Here is a 13,142-nt window from a genome sequence, read left to right on the forward strand (position 1 = left end):
TGGCTGGCGAGAGGTGGGGGTGTCACTGTGGGAAGATCGGCTGCATGTTGTGTCTGCGCGTCTCCCCCAGCCTTCCCTAAATCAAGAAGGCAGAAGTGAGAAACGGTTGAGAAGTACGACCAGTGTCTTCCTGTTATGTGTGCGTGAAACCCCAGACGGCTGTCTAAGTTGCTCGCACGCAAAAGCCGGCCCAGGAACCATGGCAACGGCAGGTCCTCACATGCAGAAGGCGGAAGTGAGCCGACGCGCTGAGGAAGTTATTGGTTTTTTGATGGCCATCGCCGTGGTTTCATGAGAAAGACCGTGACTCGGCCCCTTGTGCTGCGCCGACGGTCAGCCGGCGTGGGAATGTAATGTACAGGATGATGACAGTGATGACACCTCTGGCCAGACACCCAGTCGGTCAGACTGATCCTTAAACACAAGGACAGAAGTCTGCATTGACATGGATGGCATGTTAGATTAAAATAGATTAGTCAGGCGGCAGCAAAGAGATGTGTCTTGATAAAGCTCAAGCAGAGCCTGCAATCTGCAGCACTTCCCTCACCATCATGCACATTCTCAGAAACACATTATTCATGCAAACTACTAGCATTCCTGCATTGTCTGACAGTTCTCTCGAAACACAGGCTCACAAGCATCTCTCTCCGTGACGTGAGGAGAGTCAGCCCCCAGCTCTGCCGTCATTGTGTCCGTCTGCTGCCGTGGAAACAGTGGCGTAAGTCTCACCTGGTCTTAACAAACCACAGCAACCTCACCCTGTCTTTACCTCTGAAATTCTCTCCCTGGAGCTGTGTGTCTTTGTGTGTGTGCGAGATTAAAGGTGTGGGTGGCATTTACAAGTCATCAACCACAGACATTCGGCAGAAGCATTTACTTAATAAATGAAGTAAAACTTTCTTCAGATAGACACAGCCACAGAGGTTTAACGCTGCCTGTGGGGCCACTCAGAGTGGCTTGAAGGGAGTCACGCCGCAATGATTTGATGCCTCTGACCTCCTGTTAGTCAGACCCTCATTGAGGTTTTAAAGGTCACTTTTCCCTCTCTCATCGTAAGCCGCCTGATGACTAATCATCATTATCAGATATTGGGCAAATAAGCTCAGAGTAAACGCAAACTCACTCCTGTGAGTTCTTGTGGTTGTCTGGCTCATGCAGTGTCTCCAGCAAAGAATATCTTACAACACAGATGAAATTTCATCCTAATCTCTGCATTTCTGTACTGCAAATATTCAGACACTTTGCTTTCTGTTTCAGTTTGTATCTGCAGGCTATGAATAAAGTGAGTAATGAATCCATCATATATATCTTTTACTGACTTTTATATAGCAACACTGTAGGCTAGACCATGCTTTCTGTAACACTAATCGCATTTATTTCCAAGCCTGAGCTGTGCACAAGCTGAGATATTTGACCTACTTGTGCATCAGTCCTTTCTGGTATTTGCTGTGGTGCATTTAAATGTTACATCTGCCTACCTGTACCTGCACTAAATGATTTTCCCTACTTACTGTATTCCATTTTTATATGTACATAGCAGTATTAACTTGCAGAGCAGAGGAGGCATTTCATCGTGCAGGAGTAATGTGTGGCTATGAATGTGGCTGTTTCCTTTCATATCCCATAGCCACACCTGCCACAGCCGGGCTTCTGCTCGGCCTCAAGCCTCCTAGGAGCGCCTAGGTTGACCAAACATGCCACCAAGCACCCACGGGGGAAGGGCTCCCCTCAGCCAGAACCCCGCAACCCCCAGGCCTCAGCCTACCCGAAAGCCAAAGAAGGAGTCGGTCTGAGGCGGCTGAGGAGAGAAACCACCCTCGCCTCTAACTCGGTTCTGTGGTGCTCAGACACCAGCGGCTGAGAACCGAACTGGGACGAAGACAAAACTGGAAACAGATCACGTAGAAACAAGCACCTGATACTGACTGCAGTGCATCTGTGTGCATGCAGCTGAGAGAGAGTGAAAGAGAGAGAGGAGTGGTGAGGGAGTGAAAGAAGGGGGGAGAAGTTTATGGGCTGCTAAATGCCAGACTCACCACAGGTGGGAGCTCCACTGTCGACCCCATTAAAAACAAGCAAAATGGAGGGTCTGTTCAACTACTCTGTGAGTTGACGTCCAACAATGCTGCAGGCAGACACAGAACAACACATCGGCAATAAGAAAGTGCACTTGATCAGTTTTCTCAGCATGTTGACACACTTGTAAATGCCATGTGGTTTGGTTAGAGGGGGGACAGGCTGCTAGGGTCTTCTGGGAAGTCCCCCCGCAGTCAGAGATGAAGGTTACTAGCTGCAACATCTTCCAAATGCAAGTGGAGGTGAATCACTTGTTAGCTGTGAAAAGGAAAACCAAATGTTGTTGACCTAAAAAAGAAATATAGAATTGCTTGGACTTTTGTAGTCTGAAAATCCCCCAGAAAAAGTACATTTGTTCTTCGGCCAAAATGGCATCATTGCCTACTCACTTACTTACATCTGACAGTTTATTCCAAGCAACAAAAAAAAAAAAAAAGTCAAATTCAATGAAGATTCTGCTGATGAACTAAACTCTAAAATTTCGTTTTAGAAATGATAATTTTCTTAATTACAGTTCTTTTCGTATCTTTTCACTGCCTGCGATTTTGTGGTAAGGTAAGCGGATCCTATTGAGGTCCATTAAATTGTCCAGTAAAAGGCTACTCCTATGCGGCCTGGTTTTAGGGCCCTGGTTAAAAACACAAAACCAAGCCAGGCTTTTAGGGTTGGTGCAAGGGAAAACCACCACTCCACGACAATGAATATTTTACCTTGCTACCGGCAGTCCAGCAGCATTTAGTGACCACAGGCAACGTTAAGTGTTCCTGACCAGAGGCGAAGGGGGCACTTAACAAATGATAATGCCCACTATCTGTCAGTGCTCTGGGCTGCCACTGCTGCCTGAGAGCTCTATGGTGGCTGGAGCCAGACCACTCTACGCCCACCGCTGACCTGCCAGCTAACCACACACTCCACAGCCTGCAGCACACACACCTCTACTTCCTGGTGGGAAGAGGGACTCTGGTCAACAGTGCAATGACAGCTGCCACTCTGGTGGCTGGCTGACCCTCTGACCCCCGCCATCAGTACAGAACGACACCAGCCTGACCTCCTTAAGAGGCTTTTTACAATAACAACAGATAACCACGATCGCATCCAAGGAAATGGAGGTTGAGTGCAGGTTTTTGTGGGGGTTACCTTAATTTGTTACATCAGAAAAGGTACGTAAGATTTTAGAACCAAACACCATTTACATTAAAGCACCATATGCACTCTGTAGTTGAGGTATGTGCTCAGATCTGCGAAAAAGCTTTTCAGGCCGATGCGATTAGCAAATCAGATCGGCTTCAAGTGTGTTTCGGAGGTGGTTGGGATGTACATTGTGTGCGGTGTGATGCTGGGCAGAGGCAGGACAGCCACTGATAACTCTTGTCTGATTGGATTTGCCACCCAAGGGGACCTCCAATGTGAGCTAATTGTTGACAGGCAGTGCGCTAGATGCCTTCGGCCCACTCTGATGGTTTCACATGACACGATAACAGTGGAGGGTCTCTGGGGGGAGCTGAGGTGTGGCGGGCAGAGAGGACATGTGAAATGATGCTTATCATCCCGGATCCAGGTCGGCTCAGAAGTCGCTGTAAACATGGAGCACTGAGTGAACCAGTAGTAAAAGTGGATGTGATTTAATGCAGTAGCTTTTTTTTTTTTTATATAGTTTTATTCCAATAGCACCCATCATCACCTGTGCTCTTTTATCCCCTGTCCCTGAAATTGAATAAAACAAGAGTGTTCCGCTTGCAGTCAAATAAAACTGAAAAGGGGAAAGGGAGGAAGACATCAACTTCACATCTCACTTTCCTCTAAACTTGGCCTGAAGAGCAGCCAAAGAAACAGCGACAGCAGCCCAAGTAGTGAGTGAGGGGAAAAGAAAAAAAAAAAAAAGGAGAAAGAGTAGCCAGCGGGCCCTCTGTGTGGTCCTCCTTGAGAGCGTGTTCTGTTTAACTCTCGCCAAAGTGTTTTAAAGTGTTACAAGTGCATTAGTGCTGTGGGTCACGCCTTTGCTTGGCTAACCTCTGACCTCCAGCCCCTCCAGCAGCTCCGGGCCGCAGAGTGAGCTCATGTTGAGGGGGTTAGGCCCCACTGTTTGGAGAGGGAGTCGCCCCAGGGAAGTGGAGGGGCGGCTGCAGAGGAGAAGGCCGGGCGGCGGCCTGTAATGATCTCCTCATGGATCTTTAATGGCTCCCCTCCGTTAGTGTTAGTGTTCGCACTGGGGGGACACTGAATTATTCAGCAGGCTAAAACTGTGATCACACACAGACATGCTCACAGATTTATATTCCTACACACACACATCCTTGCGCAAGAACGCTTGAATGCAAACATACACACCCACACTCATGCACACGACAATAATTTCTCACTCAGTGGACCGTTATCTTGCTTATTTGTCATTCTTCCACTGACTGATTTCATGCAGCCCCAAAATAACATCTGCCAGTTTTTCTGAGAACTGTTAACACGGTGACTTTGCTGAATGTGCAGTCGCACAGTGAGCGTGTTGAAGACATAACATCCTTTGGCAACATCACGTTGCTTGTAAAAGGCCAAAGATAGTGAAGGTGCTTATCTCCATGTTATTTTTCAAATATCTCATTGATCAGCAGTTACTTTTCACATAATGCTCCAGAACTTTCGTTTCTGTGCTGATGTTTTTGTACAGCTCATGCATATCAGTTATCTGCTTATCAGTTGTGTAGCAAAGCATCTTACTCATCAAGCTGTGAAAATGTCACAATGCTGCGCCTCAAGAATGTCTGTGGTTTTTATTTTTCATTCGTTTTCTTTGTGTGTGTGTTCAAAGTGACCATGCCACCTAGTGGTGCTCCAGCCACAGGTTTCTCCTCGCACTGACTTCCCTATCAAGCTGCACAACAAAGTCACATTTACTAAAGATGAAGGTAAAGATCTCTGACAGGCTGCAGAGTTGATAGTGTGGCTTCAGGTCTAGACTGAAGTTTACAGCCTGAGCAATCACTCCTGTTTCCTCCTTGATCCCTTGAACCCAAAACCTCTCGCTATATGAAAATGTTATCAGGACCCAGACCGTAACCGCTCTTGTAAAACATACACATTCTGTGACCCCTGTGTCATTAGAAACAGTGTTAGGGAGAGGCTTCCACTCGGACCAGCTGCGAGTCTTGAGGCCTGCAGCCTCTTAAGCAGCTCTGGGCTGCCTGAGCTAATTGCCAGCAGTAGGGGCACAGTTCACTCCACTGTCTGGGCCTTACAACCTGCACCAGAGGCCTGACCTTCATTAGTCAGGCCACAGCGGGCTCACTGGAGGAGACCCGCCGCGGATTTTAATGACCGAGCTGTCGTAATATTGAGAGCCCTAAATATTTCACTCTCTCTTCTCACTCAGCGTGGTTCCTGCTGCAGCTACACAAGAGCTGAACGCATCCACTGTTCTGCTGCTTGATGTGTGTCAGAGTCATATTAAAAACTCGTTACATATCTTGTAGGTTAATATCGGTGGAAAAGCCTCGAGTGTACACATCAGGGTTTAATATAAGGCTGCTTTCATGATGCTGCTCACTGTAGCATAAACGCTGCATTGTCTCCCTACAGGGCTGCACTCACTGTTCAGTATCAGCAGCAGCAAGGAAATGTGTGTTTTTCTGTGTATAACACTATAAGCCCTGATTGAACATGTCACTGATGGCTGATGGGGGGTCCCTGGGTAGTAAATGACCCATCGCCTCTCTGGGCGAGCTTCATCTGTCTCCCTCTCTCTCTCTCTCCCGCTTCTCCTTCAGCCCCTTAAGAGGCCGGCTGCAGTTTTCACTGTAGACCCAGGGGTCAGATGGAAAACATACACTCATAAACAGCATCTATTATTCATGCTTTCAGCCCGGTGATCCACTCACAGCACGTACCGGCTACAACAGCTGTCCAGCCACTCCAGGCACTGACAGACAGATCGGATCAGTCTAACAGCAACATCTACATGCGAGTTAATATACGACTGCTTTAACGAACTGCAGTTATCGCCGCAGCTTACTGAGATAAACACATCTGCGTTGCATCTGTGTTCAAAATAAGGCAGCCGCACACACTTTTGACAGCACGTACACTTTTATGAAGCTGATGATGATCACTTGTTGTAAATACACTGTTTGTATTGTTGCCTTTTTCTAATCAACTGGCTCAAAACATTGGGCACAAAAAAAATGAGTCATTCGAGTATTATGAAGTCCTCTGTTGATGTCTAACAGGAGCAATTAGGACTTTTCCAGCACAGTGATTGTGTCATTTGACTATGTTAGTAGTTTGTGTAAGTGTGGGCCCAGCTTGGCCAAGATTTGACAGTGTGTTAGTGTACTAATCCATTAGGGTCCCCAAAGGCCTTGTGATTATACACACAGCTAATACACACATTGGCGCTTTTCTTCTGAGACTTTTTTGCTGATGGTATCAGCGGCTGCTTGGGTGGTTTTCGGTGTGTATGTGCGACCGTTGGAGGTGGACGGGTGGGGCAGATGGATGTGCGCGCCTGTATGTGCATTTGGGGTCTGGCAGCTCGTAATGCTTTAGGTCAGAGCAGAGAGTGATGCTCGTCTCCCCTTTGACACCCCACCCTCACCCACCCCGGCGAGCTCCTGCAAGCTCCCCTCGTTTTTTCCTCCCAACCCCACCCAACCTTCACAGCGAGCTCAGCAGTAAGTGACTCCCGCTAACGACCTCTAATGATTTTAATCATCCGCAATCAGGAGCAGGAGTCATGAATCTCTGGACCAGAGACAGAGAGACAAGACAGACAGGGAGAGAGGGAGTGCGTTTTCTTTGGCGGGGGCAGCCGAGCAACAGAAGGGTGGTCATATGGAGTGTAGGAGCCTGGCACAATTACCTCCAGAGCTCTATGGGAACATGACTCCCAACTCCAGAGCAGGAGATGAGGGAAGAGAGCGCCGTTCTGGCTCAAGCAGGCTTGATTTGTTGGCTTGCTGTTGTGATATCGGTAACAGGAGAATCTTAAGTCTTCATCATGTAATTTGACAGTCGGTTTCCAACTCATCACTGTAACGCTGTGCAACGACCATCCCAGCGGATGATTTCAGTGCTCTGTCTTGATGACTTTAACTTTTGGTTATGGTTCGTTGAGCGAGGAGGAAAACGAGGGGTAGATACAGTGGCATAAAGAGACGGAGTGGATGAAAGAACAAGACGACGCACGGACTTTGGAGACGTGAACAAGAACACAGTCAGGTTGACTGAACCATCAGTAGCACCTTCACCCAAAAAAAGGCATGCAAATATATAAACACAAACTCATGGACTGCAGACTAAATATAAATGTCCCTGCCTACAGACATTCTTTTCTCACTTTTCACTTCTCCAAAACCCTCAAAAATACAGTACATCCACATCCTCCCTTATGATAAAAATATAACTTGCAACATTTACTGACTCTCAGTGGAGCTCCACATTGGGAACACAGCGAGGTTGTTTGCGGCTGCCGGGGGAGCCAGTGAGGAGGGGAGGCGGGGGGCGATTTGAGCGGGGCCCTGCCAGAGCCGCATGAAGCAGGACCACCCAGGGTGGCGTCAGGAGCTTGGCAGGGGTTCAGGGAAGTTGGTCGGCGGGCCGGCTGGCAACCCGTGCCCGGGGCTGAGGCAGCAGGCGGCAGCAGGCACTCTGAGGTCCTGCCAGAGTGGACAGAGATATTCAGCTCAGCCCACAAAGGCCACTTCAGCCTCCCACAGCATAACACAGCAGAGCCACAGTGATAGAGAGAGAGAGAGAGAGAGTGTGTGTGTGTGTGTGTGTGCAGGAAGGATTGTGTGTGTGTGTTTGTGTGTCCATCCATGTAGGTCGGGTAAAGTTTGGGGAAAGTTGAAGGAGATATTTTTAGGATCTCGTTTCCCCAGATATAAGAGACCTCCCATATGGAAATGAAGAGGTTAAACCAGAAAATGTTTATTCATGAGAAGTCCATACATCAGCAGTACGGCGTCTATCTTAAGACATTCGAGCTTTGCTGAACAATACATAACAGCGCAGTGCATTACTTGTGTATAAAGCACTGCGCACATCTATAAGCACAGTAAATGTTAACCAGTTCCTCTCTGCCGGCCTTCGCAGTCGTCGATTAGGCTGCGAAACAAAGACTTTCCCTCGTGTTTATCTCTTCCAATGGGGCCAGTCATTTCATCGCAGCACTTACAGCTTATAAACTCCTTGACAAATCACATTAGTATTTAGCTTCTCTCAGCAGTTTACTGCCTTGCTGCCAAAGTATCGTTTATCACCCTGTAATTCACTTTACTAGGTAAATTCACTTTGGCAGGTCTGTTGGGTCTGTCTGCAGCAGAGGATGTCGGAGGAGAGGAGATGCTGTTTGAATTTAAAACACCTTGAGCGATGTTTTCGAAAATCAAATGTGAAAATAATGTGGGTCACATCATGTGTTTAGGGTTTCCTGGCATCAAACAAACAGCGACAGCGAACAGTGGTGCTGTTGTCGAGACGTCTCGACACTCATACCGTGTGTTTTCATCCTCTCCTCTTCTCTTCCTGTGTCTTTCCCATGAGAGGACCAGTGTGCATAACTCTCAGGCCTGATTCCATTTAAGGCTTATAAAACTTTCTCGAACACAAAATAATATTTGCTGTCAAGCTTTTATTGAATTATGCCAGCAGAGGAAAAAAAAAAAACAAAACAAAGATGGATGTGTAGGCTCCAGGAGGACAGATCAAAGTTTACAAGATTCACTTCTGGGCGTATGATGCTCAGTGTTTTAGTCAAATATTGAATTATTTTTGATGCTCATGAAATACAACTGGCGTTCTTCTGACATCAATATAACCAGAGTCATTCTCCCATATCGTTGTTTTTTAGGTTTTTTTTTAAAGTCTTGCCGTGTTATTTATATTTCTAACACAGACTTTTTGTAAAATCCATTTCAGCCCATTGAGATCTATAAATCCTGTGGAATCTCAGTAAACGTCTTACAAATAATATTGTTGATGCCATTACTCCCACACACACACACACACACACACACACACACACACACACACACTGGTGTTAAGTGATATTTTATTGGTAAGGTTTTTTTTAAAATGTCCAATATTTTTGCACAGTTTATATTGTTGGCTCTATTATTTATTGTGTGACCGAGGATTTTTAACAGACTGCACATTCTTAAACGGACAGATCTGAAGGTGCAAATGTGTTTAGTATTTCTTTCTGACTGCACATGAGTTACTGCGGAGGTCATTTGCATGTGCTGTGTATGAGCAGGAAGCACAGCCAGCCGTGAACAAGACAAAAGTAATATGAAACACAATGTTCCAGTCGTTCACTTCATATATTTGACCAATAAAAGTTGTTGCACTTTTTAGTCAAAAAGAGATTTAAAAATAAAAACTGGTACAACCATTTAAAATTACATAAACATACAAGACACCGATAATCATTCAGAAAAAGACCTTTAAGGCATTTTACTCACTTGTTTACACAAATTATTATTCTTAAATTTATCAGACATGCTTGAGTGTACTTCTGACTCATCTATTTTCAGCATCCATTTATTTAATAAATGTACTTTGATGTTTTAGGTCACATTTTCCTATCTATTGGCAAGATGTGTTTTTGTTGTTGTTGTTGTTTTTCTAAATTTATACTGAGTAAGAAGCACTAAATGTGCTAGTTATTTCGAGTACTATAAGTGTTTGTTTCTGGGTGCCACGGGGCACGCTCATGTAACAGGTTGGGAGTGAAAGTAAAACAGTATTTTCATTTATTTTGTTTTTGTTATCTGCCAGTTTCTTTCTATGTTTCTCTGTAACATTAAAGTGTCGGCTGCATAAAGCTGCTAAATTGTTAAATCAAATCTTCTTTCCTAAATGATGATGATAAATGCGTTGATACTAGATGTGTGTTCCATTTAAATAACCCACATAAGAGGAAAACATGCGTCAGCTGGCTGCACTGCTTGAAGCAGATTTTGTCACTCAATACTGAGCGAGTACGTTTCTGACAGATTTAAAGGTCATATATGCTTCCATTTATACAGCTGGCAGCTACTTTGGTAACATATAGAAAGTGAGTGAGCAGAAGTCCAGCACTGTTTTGTATTTCCTGGAGGCAGTAGGTGTAAGCTCGGTTTGGATCCATCTAAATACCAACACTGCTACAAGTTTGAGATGCATAATATTAGATTATGATTTTAAAGAAGCCACTAAACCTGCTCCTCTTCTGTCACTGACCAATCCTGTTGCAAGCTTTAAAAGCAACAAAGGCAGACGTGAGGTTGGCAGGGCCCGAGCTGCCACACCGCACCTCTTGCCTCCGCATCTTGTTTGAGTTGAGTGGAGCTCATGCAGGGGCAGGGCAGGTGTTTGACTGATCTCCACAGCCTATTTCCCCAGGCCGTTTATCACTGTCACAGCCACAGCCCAAATCAAACTCTCCCCCCCCGCGCTCAGCCTCCCGCCTCCAGCAGCCAGCGATCTTAAAGCTTAACAGACTGCTGTGGCTTCCTGATGCACTCAAACGTAGCTCCCCACCGCTCCGGCGTTCATCCTCTGCTCGTCTTTCACCTGGCTGAGCCTGTGCATCTCATCACCTATGTTGCCTTTAGGCTGCCTCATGCTGTTCCCCATTCTCTCAGCGTCAGCTCGCCGGTCTTATCCCCGTCCATCAGCGCAGATAAATTGCCCCAATCTTTCCCCTTTGCCCCCCCCCCCTTCTCCACGATACATTTGCAATTAATTTATTTTGCCTCGGTTTCCTCTCCCCGTGCCTCTCCTTCCCCTTGATCCATAGCGGAGCAGTCTGGAAATGATTTTGACGCTTTAGCTGTAGCGTGCAGCTGCCTGTTGGGGACATTTTGCACTCTCTGACTTTTTATTACAAGAGAAGGAGGTTGTGAGGGAAAGATCGTTTCATAAAAGGTTGCAAAGTTTTTTTTTTTTCTCCCCCAGAACTGTACAGCTTTTAGGAATTGTTGTTGTAAACAATGCAGCTCCTTTCACAGGAAGTTCAGTTGTGTTTATTTATCTTAATTGATGATATAATCAAGGAGTGGGCACATGTGAAAACAGCCTCAAAGCACATCGCAGAAATGTGTATCTTTGCGTCCTACATGTGGCGGAAGTGGTTGGTTAAGGTAGCTGTGAAGTTGTGAAGGCGTGAGCTCTGAGGTTTGCCGTGCTGCGGGCCCTCCACCCTAACACCTCTCCCCACCCTGCTCATCTCCCGCTCCCACTTGTAGTGAAACACCCACTGACCCTCACACTCTCTAGCAACGTTCAGCTGACCGGGCAAATCACTACCGGCGCTAAAACATTAGTGGCAACCACAGGCCAGAGATAATATAGCACATCTCTACCTCCATCATCATGTTTTCAAACTGAATAGTTCCTAATGTGTGTGATTAGATGAACATGGCTTTTGTGGCCAACAGTTTGATCGTAGTTCAGCTGTGTTTTCTAACTGCAGTCTGTAAATCCTGTGTTGACCAAATGAAAACCATGTAAGATGACACTAGCCCTTGTGATGCTAATTAATTCTCAAAAACTCCATGTAAGTGTATTCTTATTATATAAAAATAGTCCCTCGTTTACCCGTCAGGAATTCCAATCATATTTTATCTAAGTTACACAGTTTTCCTTTTTATTAGACAATGAGTGTATTTAAGTAGGAGCTGTTTTTACCTTTTTGACATGTTTCTACTGACACTTCAGTCTTCCTCAGAAACATCACTGACGTTGTGGTGACGTGTCTTTATCGGCTGGTGGTTTCCTGGAAGAGGCACCTTCTCCAGAAAACCACCAGCTGATAAAGTATACTTAAATATACCCATTGTCTGATAAAAAAAAAAAAGAAAAAAGCATATATCTATAATCAGAGTAGACAAAATTAGCCTTATCATGCTTTTATCTAAGTTATTTGCAACTTCCTTTATGAAAATTAAAACAATTGGACTTTGAAACAATCTACAAAAGTCTTCATTGTTATATTATCTGTTCGACAGCAATGATAGAGAAGCACTTTAGCTACTTTTCTGTGCAGTGCAATGAAATGCTGTGGCAGATACAAAAATGCCTACGTTTGTAGTTTGAAAAAAAAAACCAAAAACCTATAAGTTTCTTGTGTGGCAACCCCATTTGGCCCTTCAGCAGTCATGTCAATGAGGACACTGAAGTGTGTCACATTTTTTCAAAACACCTCTTATGGAGCAGGTAGGTGTGGATGAATGTGGCAAACCACACGATTGAACATTTAGTTTTAACTATGAGATTAGAAGAGTCATGATGTACTGGCATTGCTGAAAAGCATAATATTTAGAAAAATGTTAAACACACATACAAATAATCCAGTGCCAATAACCATCTGGTTAACACGCCGGTATAATAGGTGGTGGTGTTGCAAATTAACACTGGTTACCATCAGCCATAAAATGCCCAAAAGAAGGAGAAGACATGCTAACTAGTTAGCACGCTTTTATTACAGCATGTGGCTGCTGCTGCTGTCACACAGCATCATGACAGAGGAGATGACAGACAACAGCGAGACACTCTGTTTTATTTCAGCTGACATTGTATTGATGGCAGATGTTCGGCCTTGTGGATGTTTATCAGTCTGTCGGCTTTGTGCTGTCCATGGAGTGTAGTTTTTATAAACTTTTGTACAGTAGCAGACTCTCCACATTGCTACACTCGTATTTTGAGCTCGTAATTCATTTGCCAAAAAAAAAACACAGAAGTTAAAGTTTTTTTTTTCTATAGATATTGCTATAATATTATCATTGTGAACTTTTTGTCAATGATAATTGTGTTGTGAAAATCTGATAAGATAACATAAGATAAGATAATTCTTTATTGATCCCCACAGTGGAAATTCAGGCATTACAACAGCACAAGACAGTGACACACAAAGAATACAATAGATAAAAATATGAAAGTATATATATATATATATATCAAGAAAAAAATCTCTATATATTGTTATGATATCGTTAGAACTAAATGAAAGCTTTTCCAAACTGTAACCATGTGGTTCATCTTTAATCCATAATTACAGTTGTGAAATTGAAAGTTCATTCCTTAAATTGGAAACA

The sequence above is a fragment of the Stegastes partitus genome, unplaced genomic scaffold (genome assembly GCF_000690725.1).
Source record: "Stegastes partitus isolate 25-593 unplaced genomic scaffold, Stegastes_partitus-1.0.2 Scaffold351, whole genome shotgun sequence".
Lineage (NCBI taxonomy): Eukaryota > Metazoa > Chordata > Actinopteri > Pomacentridae > Stegastes > Stegastes partitus.